Genomic DNA, 12,115 nt, shown 5'->3' with positions numbered 1-12,115 from the left:
CATTACGACAACTATGTTTACGAGTTTTTCAAGCTTCTCACTACACCAAAACCTCACCAAACAACCCACAATTATTAACACATCAAAACCTCAACTAAATAATACTATACCAGTCCTTATTCTCCAGATTCTTCATCTCAACCAATCACAATCAAGTTCTATTAACTATAACAAGATTTATTCACCAAATCACTCCAAATTCAAATCAAACTACTAATAATCAAAGGTCATGCTTCTCATTTAGAAAACCCACCATCAAACTCACTAATAATCAAAGTAAAGGCTAGGGTTTGAAGTTTATACCTTCCTTGGGAGGTGTTAAGTTGCTAGGAAACCTTAGGGAGCCTCCTACAAGCTTGATTTTTCCAAAGGAATCAAGAACACAAAGTTAGGCTTTGAAGTTTCTAAAAGTCCGATTGAAAGAACTGTAAAAATGAGGGTCTTACCATGCTTATTGGGACGAGACTTGTGAACAAGAGTTGTAGGCCATCTCAATATCTTTCTAACGAGCTATAGAACACAACATTTGAGTGAGTATTGAAGGAGATATGGCAGTTTGAAGTTGCTGGGTTTGTTTTGGCCGAGAGCTTTGAAGCTTGGAATGGGGGGGAGAAGATGAATGGTGCTTGGTTGATTTTTGGGAAAGTGAAATGAATTTACTTGGTTGTAAATCAATCCTTGCAAAATGTCTTGCTTTTGATTTTTGATTACATAATTGCTTGCATCATCAATATGCCATATGTCCACTTCTTGTGGTGTAAGGTTGTCTTAACCTTTAACCACATGTTTTAGCTTCTCTTGGAAGCTTTCTTCCCATCCTACTTGCATGAGCTTGTCCCTTGGTCGCTATTTATTTTACGGTTCGCTTAACTCTCGTTCTCGTTCGTTGTTTAAGGGATCATATCCGGGATCTTATTACTTGGGTTCCCCTAAACCTTTCCTAATATTTTATAATCCTTTAATGACCCTCTCTTATAATCCTTGAATTTATATCATTTTAATCATGCTACCTTATACTCAATTCTTTCGGTATCTGGTGGATTTTCGGGGAAAAATCAAAATGTCTGGATTCGAATTCTAACGACCTTTACATACACTCATTTACTTTATGGAATACTAATACGATCTTAGAATTTCCATAACAGTACTCCTATATAGCGTGGTCTGATAATTTTCCTTAATCAGCATCATCAGCAAAAGTTATTATTCATCCGTGTTTCAAAATTCTAAAAATTGGGGTTATTACAGTAGCCGGTTGTTGATGATTAGAATCTTGACTATTCCCTTTTGAGCTTAGTACGTAAACGCCTAAGTTTGGGGGATATATGGGGTATAAATGTTTTTTTAAAAAAAATTATAAAAAATATATATATATATATATAGATGTATGAATAGTATCAATAAAGTACACGCGAAAAAAATATGGTGTGATTGACTAGGTTGAGCTCATTAATACTCGAGTAATTAAGTCTGAGGGGACTTTGTGCCTAGTAACCTAAAGACTTTTATGGTTTGGGATTGCTGACCCAACACTCGCTACAAGAGTATTAGTGCATAAATCTTTAGGGATCTCGACCATTGCACAGTTGAATAAACCACTTAATTAATATACGTGTAAAATATGGTTTGTGAAGTCTTATGGCGGTCGTAACTCACTGACACTGAGGAGCCACCTAACCTTAGACCGAGCTTGTGAAGTCTTATGGCTGTCGTAACTCACTTACACTAAGGAGCCACCTAACCTTATACCGAGCATATATAAAACATATATCGTTATATAGTAGTATTATATTAATAAAGAAAGATATGGAAATCCCTTGCTAAACTTGAACGATGGCTAGTGTTAAGTAATGAAGTGTTTAAGATCTATTATAGTTCTCAACTTAGGAGCTATTAACTCACATGACTTTTCATGTTAAAACTTGTGCGTCTTTGTTTCTGGTTCATTAGAGAGCATTTTGTTAAGCTAAGCACACACGCACACTCTATACTTGTGTGTACTATATGTTGATATTGTGTGTGAGCTTGATATATCTAAACTTGGTGCATGAGCTGAAGGTTATTGCTGACTTGGCATACACTATTACAGTTGAGATCTTTGCATTTTAGATCATTTATTTGCATTCATGTAGTTGCATATTTTATGAGTTAGATGGATTTTGTGGGTACATTCACTATAGGCCCTCACGAGACCTTACTCGTCCACTTGGGCTACCTTGGGGTTTAAAGGGCTTGTTGCATATGCCAAATGCAACCGTGATCACATTACGGAAGTGGTATTAGTAGTAGTATATAATTATAATTTTACTCGATGACGAGCAAAGGTTAAGTTTGGGGATATTTGATACATGGCCAATTTATAGATATTTTATGCTATGTTATATTTCTTTTAACCTTATTTTATGATGCTTTAGTCCTAAATAATAAGTACTAGTTGTTATTTAACTTGGATGGATGCTAAGTCTTAATTTTCTATGTTTATAGGAAATTATGGAAGAACAAGGTGCAAAAGAGAAGAGTATATGATAAAAGAAGAATTTAGAGGAGTTCAGGGCCTGAGCTGGGAGGCTCGGGGCCTAAAGAAATCAATGGGAAAAAATCATATACCTTAGGACTGAACTTGGAGGCTCAGGGCCTGAGCAGAGCAGTCGCGAAAATTTGATAAAGCTCAGCACTTGAGGTTGAGGTTCAAGGCCTGAACCTGACGAAAATCGTAATCAAATAGCTTTCCCAACTTGTTTTGAATTCTCTTTTAGTTACCTTGTATGACCTTTAAAAGCCCATCCAAGTATATATAAACATATGTATTAGGGTTTTAAGGAGAATAAAATAGATATATCCATTGTTCTTAAGAGAGAAGGGAGAGAGGCAGCTAGAGAGCGAGATTGGGAGAAGGAGCGAAGGGATTCGTCCAAATTTTAAAGGAACTTTTCAAGTTGTATTCTCTGTATTCTAATTCTTAACTCATGATTTATGGTTTTTAAATATATATTTGTTTTCTTCATATATCATGAGTAGCTAATCCCTTAATCCAAGAGTTGGGTAGTATTCTGTGACTTGTTGTGTTTATTTAGTTGTATTGTGATTTTCTTGTGATTGTTAATCTGTCATTGAAGGATTAACACAATTGAGGGAGTCGTGAACTTTTGATTGTATCTATAGGAATTATAACGAATCGGGAGAGGAGTTGTAATTCTAGTACATGATATGATAGACACAATTTAAGTATTGGATCAGGAGATTAATATGCAAATTATGAAACATGTAATCCTTGGTTTTTAATAGTCTATAATTGTAATTTATAGGACCATGGGAGTGGATTTCAAGGGATAATTGTAGGCACTATAATCTACCTTGGGAGAGGATTTTATGAACATTAGAAGAATTATTTTTTAACAAAACAAGAGACACAAACTAGACATTCATGATAGCCATTGAAGAACCCTTATTCTTGGATTGTTCCTCTCATATATCTTATATAACTTTTATTTGTTTATTAGATTAAATTAGTGGATAGTTAAAACACCCATAAAATTATTCTCCACAATTCTGAACTATAAGAGATTGAAGACTTGAAATTGGTGTTGATATTAGTCCTTCCCTGAGAACGAACTTCTAAAATACACATCAACATATACATATCTACTTGGAATATTTTGTTGAGTTATCATCACATATTCCTAACAGAAGTTAATAAGGTTCTTGCAAGAAAATAATGATGTATTTGCATGGTCGGGAGCAGATATGCCCATTATAGACCCTGAATTGATCACCCAAAGTTAAATGTGGATCCTAATCGAAAGACTGTAAAGCAAAAGAAAAGAAGTTTTGCCCCTGAAAGACAGGAAACCATCAAAAAAGAAGTTGAGAAGCTCTTAGAGGATGGTTTCATTAAGGAGATACAATTTCTGGAATGGTTGGCAAACCCTATAATGGTGAAAAAGAATAATGGAAAGTGGAGAAGGTGTGTTTATTTCACTGATCTGAATGATGCATGCCCGAAGGATTGTTTTCCTCTCCCAAGGATAGACACTTTGATAGATGCCACCACAGGGCATGAGATGCTGAGTTTTATGAATGGATTCAGCGGATACAATAAGATCAACATGCATCACGATGACATCCCAAAGGAATCATTTATCATTAACTTTGGTATTTTTTGCTACCTTGTTATGGCGTTTGGTCTCAACAATGCAAGAGCCACATATCAAAGTTCGGTGAACAAGATTTTTAATAAACTAATTAAAAATGAGGGAAGTTTATGTAGATGACATGTTGGTCAAGAGCCTTGCAAAGGCAGACTATATAACCTACTTGAGGGAAGCTTTTCAAGTCATGAGGTATCACAAAATGATGTTGAATCCCTCCAAGTGCACTTTTGGAGTAGGGTCTGGGAAGATTTTAGGCTTGAGGGTCTCCAAGAGGGAAATTGAGGCCAATGCTGACAAAATAAAGGCCATCCGAGACATGGAACCTCCACATTCTGTAAAGGATGTTCAGAAACTCAGTAAAAGAGTTGTTGCTCTGTGACGTTTCATCTCCAAGTCCGGAGATAGGTGATTACCATTCTTCAAGGCTTTGAAGAAACCAAAAGACTTTGCATGGACTGATGAACATCAAATGACGTTTAAGGAGTTGAAGAAATATAAGGTACAAGCCCCTCTTTTGGCTAAGCCAGTCTTAGATGAGACTCTTTACTTATATTTCGACTACCCTAAAATTCCTTCAACACCATGTTAGTAAAAGATGAGCTTAAAGTCCTGAAACCCATTATATTATATCAGCAAGATTCTACATGGGGCTGATTTGAACTATTCTACTATAAAAAAAGTTCGCTTTGGCCTTGGTTATGTCCTCATGGAAGTTGCGTCCTCACTTCCAAGCCCATAAGATTGAGGTATTAACAAATTACCCTTTGATAAATATCATTCACAGTCCTAAAGCCAGTGGAAGGCTTATCAAATGGGCCATTGAGCTGGGGGAATTTGATATTAAGTATAAACCTCGAACGGCGATCAAAGCCCGGGCCCTGGATGACTTCGTGGTTGAATGTACCATTAATAACCAAGAAGTTGGGGGCAAGAAGATACACCTCAAGGCATGAAGGGCAAAAAGGAGAATGAAGGAAGGCAAATCAAGAACAAGAAATTATGGGTACTCTATTTTGATGGGGCATCAAAATTGAATTTAAGTGGAGGATGACTAGTTTTACAAAACCTTGACGGATTCCTGATTGAATATGCTATGAAGTTAGACTTTCCTACCATAAATAATGAGGTCGAGTATGAAACTCTGATAGTTGGACTAGGCCTGGTAGGGACATTGAGGGTCAAAAACTTGAAAGTTTGTGGGGACTCAAAACTTGTAGTATCCCAGGTCAAGGGAGAGTTTAAAACAAAGGATGAAACCATGGCGAAATATGTATGACTAGTGAGAGCTGTGATGACTCAATTTGATGAATCTCACGTCGAGCATATTCCGAGAGAAAAAAATTCTAAGGCCGATGCATTGTCCAAATTTGCCTCCTCGGAGGTTGAAGAAAGTTCTGGGAGCGTGTACTTTCGTGTTTTGAAAATGCGAAGCATTGATGTCAAGCTTAGTGCCCCCATAGGGCTTGGGGGATCATGGATATCCCATTAAGGCCCATATCCAAACTGGATGGCTCCCGAATAATGTGATGGAAGTGCGAAGGTTGGCTATGCGAGCACTAAGATACTCACTGATATATAATATCCTATATAAAAAATCTTATGTGGTTCCTTACCTTATGTGCCTCAGGCCCGATGAGGCGCAACTGGACCTGGAAGAAGTGCATGAAGATATTTGTGGTCAACACTTGGGGGCAGGGCCCTTGAACACAAGATAACTCGTTTAGGCTTCTAGTGGCCAGAAATGATGGTCGATGCTAAAGATTACATTAAGAAATATTATCGTTGTCAGAAGTATGCACCGGTTGTCCGACAACCTTCCGAGATGCTGACTTCCAAAAACTCTACCAATCCCTTCGCCATGTGGGGAATGGATATTCTTGGGAATTTCTCCATGGCTACATTGAAAATGAAGTTTTTAATTGTGGTTATCGATTACTTTAGTTAGTGGATCGAAGCCAAGCCTTTGGCTAAGATTACGACCAAACAGGTTGCATAATTCCTGTGGGAAAATATTATGTGCAGATATGGGATTCCTCGTATCCTGGTAACTGATAACGGAACATAATTCAACAATGAGGAATTCAAGAAGTACTGTGAGGAGAATGAATTTGAGTTGCGGTTCACTTCGGTTACCCATCCTCAAGCCAACTGGCAAGCAGAAGTGGGAAACTGGATTATTCTAGATGGATTATAAAAAAGGATTGAAAAGTCCAGGAATAATTGGATGGATGAAATACTTCCAATACTTTGGGCATATAGGACAACATGTAGGGTCATGACAGGAGTAACGCCTTTTATGTTAGCATATGGGGCATATGCGGTCGTCCCTGTAGAGATGTCACATTTGTCTCCAAGAATTCAAGCCTACAACGCTGAGGAAAATGAGGAAGGGAAAATGTTAGCCCCAGATTCGATAGATGAAGTACGAGACGAAGCACATGCAAAGATCATGGAATACCAGAACAAAGCTTCTTTCTACTACAATTTGAGGGTAAAAGAAAGATTTTTTAAGCAAAGTGTTTCATTTTAAGGAAAGTGGAGGCCTATGGGGTAGGACGGAAAGGAAAACTTGCCCCAAATTGGAAGTGCCATACAAAATTAAAAGTGTTCAAGGAAGAGGATCCTATAAATTAGAAATTATGGATGGGGAAGAAGTACCAAGGACTTGGCATGCTCAGAACTTGAAGACTTGTTATATATAGTTACTTAAAATGGAAGTGTTTACTTAATAGTATTTGTTAAAACAAAAATAAGGTTCAGGAGAACCATGAGCTTTGGCTCCTTAGGATTTGTATTTTAGTTTACTAGGAAATCTATTTCATATTTAGTTTTATAAAGTCTATGTAGGGTTGGATCCCAGAGACATCTTAAGTTTTTAATATAAGACATTAAGTTTCTGTGAAACATGAAGTTGTGGTAAACAAATCAAAGTGAAAAAATAAAGTTAGAGATAGATGAAAGAAATCAGTTCAATACATAAAAGAACAAAAGTTCTGAACATGAATGAACATAAATAAACAGCCGCGCATGGCTTAATAAAAGTCTCAATAAGCAAGGGAAGCCTCTACATCCATATCATTATCTCCCTCGCTCTCACTAGCAATCTCCTCATTACCGCTCTCACCAGAAGAAGAGCTGGAATCCTCTACGACACCTCTAGAAGATGACTCGGGGGGAGGATGGAGCTTAGTGCAAGGGACGTCCTCGGAGATAACTACGCGGGTGTAAAATCTCTATAATAAAGTCTTGTCATCTGGACAAGGGTAGTCTTCCGGGTTAATGTCAGGGGCATTGTTCACGGTCCCAAAGGCCGTGCCCCACCCGGTCCTGAAAAAATCGGGAAACACCATGTCATCCCTACACATAGACTGTGCAAACTCATCGAAATCTAGATAAGCATTGATACTTATGTCCCACTCATCCTTGAGCTTGATCAACTCTGCATTTCTTTCAGAGAGCTCCTCATCTTTGTGCTTCATTGTCTTCTCCAAAGAGGTATATTTGGCCTTTTGTTGCTCTTGGGGCCCTGTCGGACTTCTCTGAAGCCGTCTTCCAAGATTCAGCATGGCGGATAGCCTCCTGGAAATTGGCGTTATTCTACAAAAAAGAGAGAACGACAAAATATGAGGCAAGGAAAGGATAATGCTATATAAAAGAAAGTTAAAAGAAATAAGTGAAGGCATACTGAAGCTATGAATTGAGCTCCCATGAGCTTCACTCGCCCCAAATCATGCCCATCCAAAACATCCCTAAAGTCCTTAAGGGTGATGGAATGATAGTATTAGTCCTAGTAATGTTTAGTGGAACCAACCACAGTGTCCCCTCGGTGGAAGCCCTATAGAGGTTTGAATGAGCCATAGGAGGTGGGGGGAGTAGGATTGACTGTGGCGGCCTCAGTTCCAGTTGAGGAAGCCTCAACAACTGGCTCCTTGTGCTTTCTCAAAAAGATGGGCTCTGTGGCCTTGCCTCGGGTGTCTAGCCCTCAAAGCCTGGCCTTTTTCATCATGGTCGTCTCTTTAACAACCAGTACGGTAGCGTTGTTAATTTCTTGATCTGCTGCAAAGAAAACAGAGATAAGGGATAAGTCGTGTTAATAACAGGTGAAAAATAAAAATAGAAGTAAAGTGGGAAATAAATACCCTGCAATGTGACTGAAGAAAATCTGACATGGACCAAGGAAAAGTCTTCCAATAAAGTCTAACTCATAGTTTTGCCATAATCTTTAATAAGCTCTCTATAGATGTGGCTTTCCTCAGCTGTTAGACGAATGGTTTTGGAGCTACCATCACTAACTTTACCAAAAGAAGATCTAAAAAATGTGCCCCAATCATCGCTTTCTCATTTCAACCCGACAAACCCGTCCTTCAACTGCTGGTTGTTATCAGGGATGGAGGCGATGTTGAAAATTTGTGGGGATTTGGGTCTCTTCCTAATATAAACCCAACCATAGAAGGTTTGGGCACTATTATAGCACTGAAAGATTTTTCTAAAAATAGTTACGAAAAGGGGAAAACCTTGCCTAAGACATAGAACCATAAAATATAGAATATTCCTCCAGGCATTGGGTGGAAGTTGACCAGGGTTAATTTGTAAATCAGTTATCAACCTAGGAATAAATTCATGAAAAGGAAACCTAAGACCATCTGTTAAGGCATCTGCATAAATAGAAAGGGTATCGCTTTTCCAGTGGCAAGTACGATTAGCACCGTCGATATGAATTATTTTAAGGGGAGGACGAACATTGTAGGTTGTCTTAAGTTGGTTAATCTCGGTTATGTTATACCACTTGTTACAATGGTCGAAAGAATCTAAGTGAGCATCGGAGAGATATTCATCTCCCCTAGAATTGATCATATCTAAAAGAGACATATAAGAAGAACGAATTTGAAATTCATTACCTCTCTTAGAAGCTGAAGCAATCTTGGCAGCTCTTTCTGTACTCTTGTTCATCATGGATGGAGGTGGAATGAAGCTTGAAAACTGGAAAACTGAACTAAAAAGATAAATATTCAACAAATCTTCGAGCACCAACCCAGAAAATGGCAATATGGAGGCTGGGAATTGGGCTGACCACCGGAAAACACTTGAGAGGATGAGAAGGAGAGAAATGTGGCTGGAGATTTAAGGGTGTGGAAATGAGAAGTGAGGAGATCTCACTCTACTCCCACATATATATAGTCCTTCTAATCGGTCATTGGGCCGGTGAAAAAAGGATTTTAACCGGTTGTAACCGGTAAAAGACCGAGCCAAAAGCACTTGGCCCAGATTCCAAAAACTTTGAGATAATTGTTTTCTTAAGATAATAATAATAATAAAATAACCAAATAAATCCAGAATATTTTGGAAAGATGAAGGAAAATAAAACGCCCAAGTCGTTAGGCCCAATTAGAAGGCCCCGTTTAGGGACCATGATCTAGAAGTTTCAAGAACATAATGTGATTACAAGTGATAAGTGGATTTTATATCCACTTGGAATGCTTTATTACAAGCTTAAATTGGTGTTTTAGACTCAAGTTATTGGTATTTTGATGTCTTTTTGTGTTATAGCATTTCAGGTATCAGTTATATGAAGAAAAGAGCTTTTAAAGGAAATATGATAAAAAGTGATCAGAATTAGAAGCCAATGCCATTTTAAAGTTGTAGATAATCTTGTTAGCTTCACGTGGGCAGTTGAATCGCCTAATTCTGACGAGTAAAACTCAAGTTATGGCCAAAACAAGATTCATCAGAAATTTTCCCAGTCAGTAGCTGAGCGAAAAAGCCTTTTTTGAGTGGAATTTGACGATTTTAAGGGTCCAGGTCCACTAGGGGCGTATATATACTTAAAAAAAAGGGTTTTCATCATCCGGGAAGATTGGGATACCAAGGAGAAGACCTAGAAGCACAGAATAACTCCGAAAAAGAAGATCTTGTTTTCAACTTGTGATTCTTTAAATTAGTTGTAACTTTGGATGCTTGTTTTCGTTCTTGTTGAACCTAGATCTCGTTTATTCATACTTTAATTATTATTCAGTTTATTAAGACCTTGTTTTATACCATGCTTTCCTTGGAACCCATGGTGATGATGAGTTCAGTCATGGGCTAATCATTATCATGGGGTTCTAGCGGAATTACTTATGGATTTCTATAGTTAATTGTTTCGATATCTTGGTGTGTGGTGATTGATTGATATCCTAGTATTGGTTGTGCTTAATCATCTTTTATGCGTAGCTAACATATAAGATAGCGTGTTAATCTCTATTGAAGTGACGACGAATATAGAGGTTTAGAACTTGCCATGCTAGCATAGGTTCATGTATGTGTATGCATGATTCGTAGGTAACTCTAACCGTTTTACTTGCCCTATGTAATCACAATAGATAACTTGTGTTTAAACAGTTATGTTGTCAAATTCTATAGACATATATGGTCTCAATATAATTGGTGCCTATTTAGTTTCTATCTCTTTTGTGGATGTCTGGTAGAATGGTATTCGTGCAACGAAAGTTGGCGTTTATCAGTTTCGTGTTATCTGATTAGTGTCATCACAATGACATGCTAAGGTTAAGAACAATAAGGCTATTGAATGAAGTAGTAATGAAGTTAGAATCCCATGTTTGTCATATATAGTAATTCAACCTCAATTCTCTTAGTTAGTGTTATTTAGTATAATCTCTTAGTTTAATCAAAACCCAATTTGTTTTTTGTCTTAGCATTGAGCGATAACCATACATTGTTGCATAGGTGCATAAATTGAACTTAACCTAAACCAGTCTCTCAGGGAATGAATCTGATTTATATCTTATACTACTTGCGAACGCGTATACTTGCGTGAATATTAGCGCGTGTTTTCGCCCTAACAAGTTTTTGGCGCCGCTACCGGGGACTCGGTGTTAATTTTTAGTTTATGCGTTTGTCATCAGTGGTCGTTAAAGTTCACTGACTCGGATTCTTTTACTTTCACGGTTTATTTGTTTGTGTTTCAGGTACTCATTATATTGGGAGATCCAGCAGCACGAACGAAAGCCTTGATGGATTTTTCTCAACCCAAGATCAATCACATTCAATCTAGCATTGTCAGGCCAGCTATCACAGCTAATACATTTGAGATCAATCCTGGCATAATTCAATGGGTGCATAATTCAGTCCAGTTTGGGGGTTCTCCAACCGAAGATCCCAATACGCACATTAGGGATTTCATAGAGATCTGCGGCACCTTCAGGTTCAATGGTGTTTCTGAAGATGCTATTAAGCTGAGAGTTTTCCCATTCTCTCTGAGGGACAAGGCTAAGAGCTGGTTACACTCTCTACCAGCTGGTTCGATTACTACTTGGGAAGATCTTGCTCAGAAGTTTCTTACTAAATTCTTCCCTATGGCGAAGACAGCTGCAATCAGGAATGCTCTTACTCAATTTGCGCAGCAATCAAGAGAATCTTTATATGAAGCTTGGGAGCGCTACAAGGAGATGCTTAGGAAGTGTCCTCATCATGGAATGCCTGATTAGATGATCATCAATTGTTTTTACAATGGGTTGGGAGCACAGTCCAGACCCATGCTCGATGCAGCAGCAGGCGGAGCATTATGGGCAAAGAGCTATGAGGAAGCTTATGATCTAATTGAACTGATGGCTGCTAATGAATATCAGTATCCAACCCAGAGATATCCACATGGCAAGGTAGCAGGAGTTCTTGAAGTGGATACAGCTACGACTATCACTGCTCAACTAAAGGCGTTGTCTATGAAGATCTATTCTCTGGCTAACTATGGTGTTAAGCAGATAATTAGTGTTTGTGAGATATGTACAGGTTCGCATGCGACGGAGCAATGCGCTATATCTAGTGACTCAGTTCAGTTTGTGACCAGACACTTATCATCCTGACAACTGGAATCATCCTAACTTCAGCTGGAGCAACAATCAGAATGCGATGCCACAGTCGTTCCAGCAGTTTGGAAATAAGCTGTTCAACCCTCCTGGTTTTTAGAA

The 12,115-nt window shown here is 38.2% G+C and overlaps 1 non-coding gene across 1 annotated transcript; it reads right to left on the bottom strand.

The window, feature by feature from the left end:
* Positions 1-11,518: 11,518 nt before the first annotated feature.
* On the bottom strand, positions 11,519-11,625 carry LOC141716251 (small nucleolar RNA R71). The gene has a single exon (XR_012572968.1). It is a non-coding gene; the product is annotated as a small nucleolar RNA R71 (small nucleolar RNA).
* Between the last annotated feature and the right edge of the window lie 490 nt (positions 11,626-12,115).

Source organism: Apium graveolens, chromosome 3, assembly GCF_009905375.1.
Source record: "Apium graveolens cultivar Ventura chromosome 3, ASM990537v1, whole genome shotgun sequence".
NCBI lineage: Eukaryota > Viridiplantae > Streptophyta > Magnoliopsida > Apiales > Apiaceae > Apium > Apium graveolens.
This window is presented reverse-complemented; position numbering and strand designations above follow the sequence as displayed.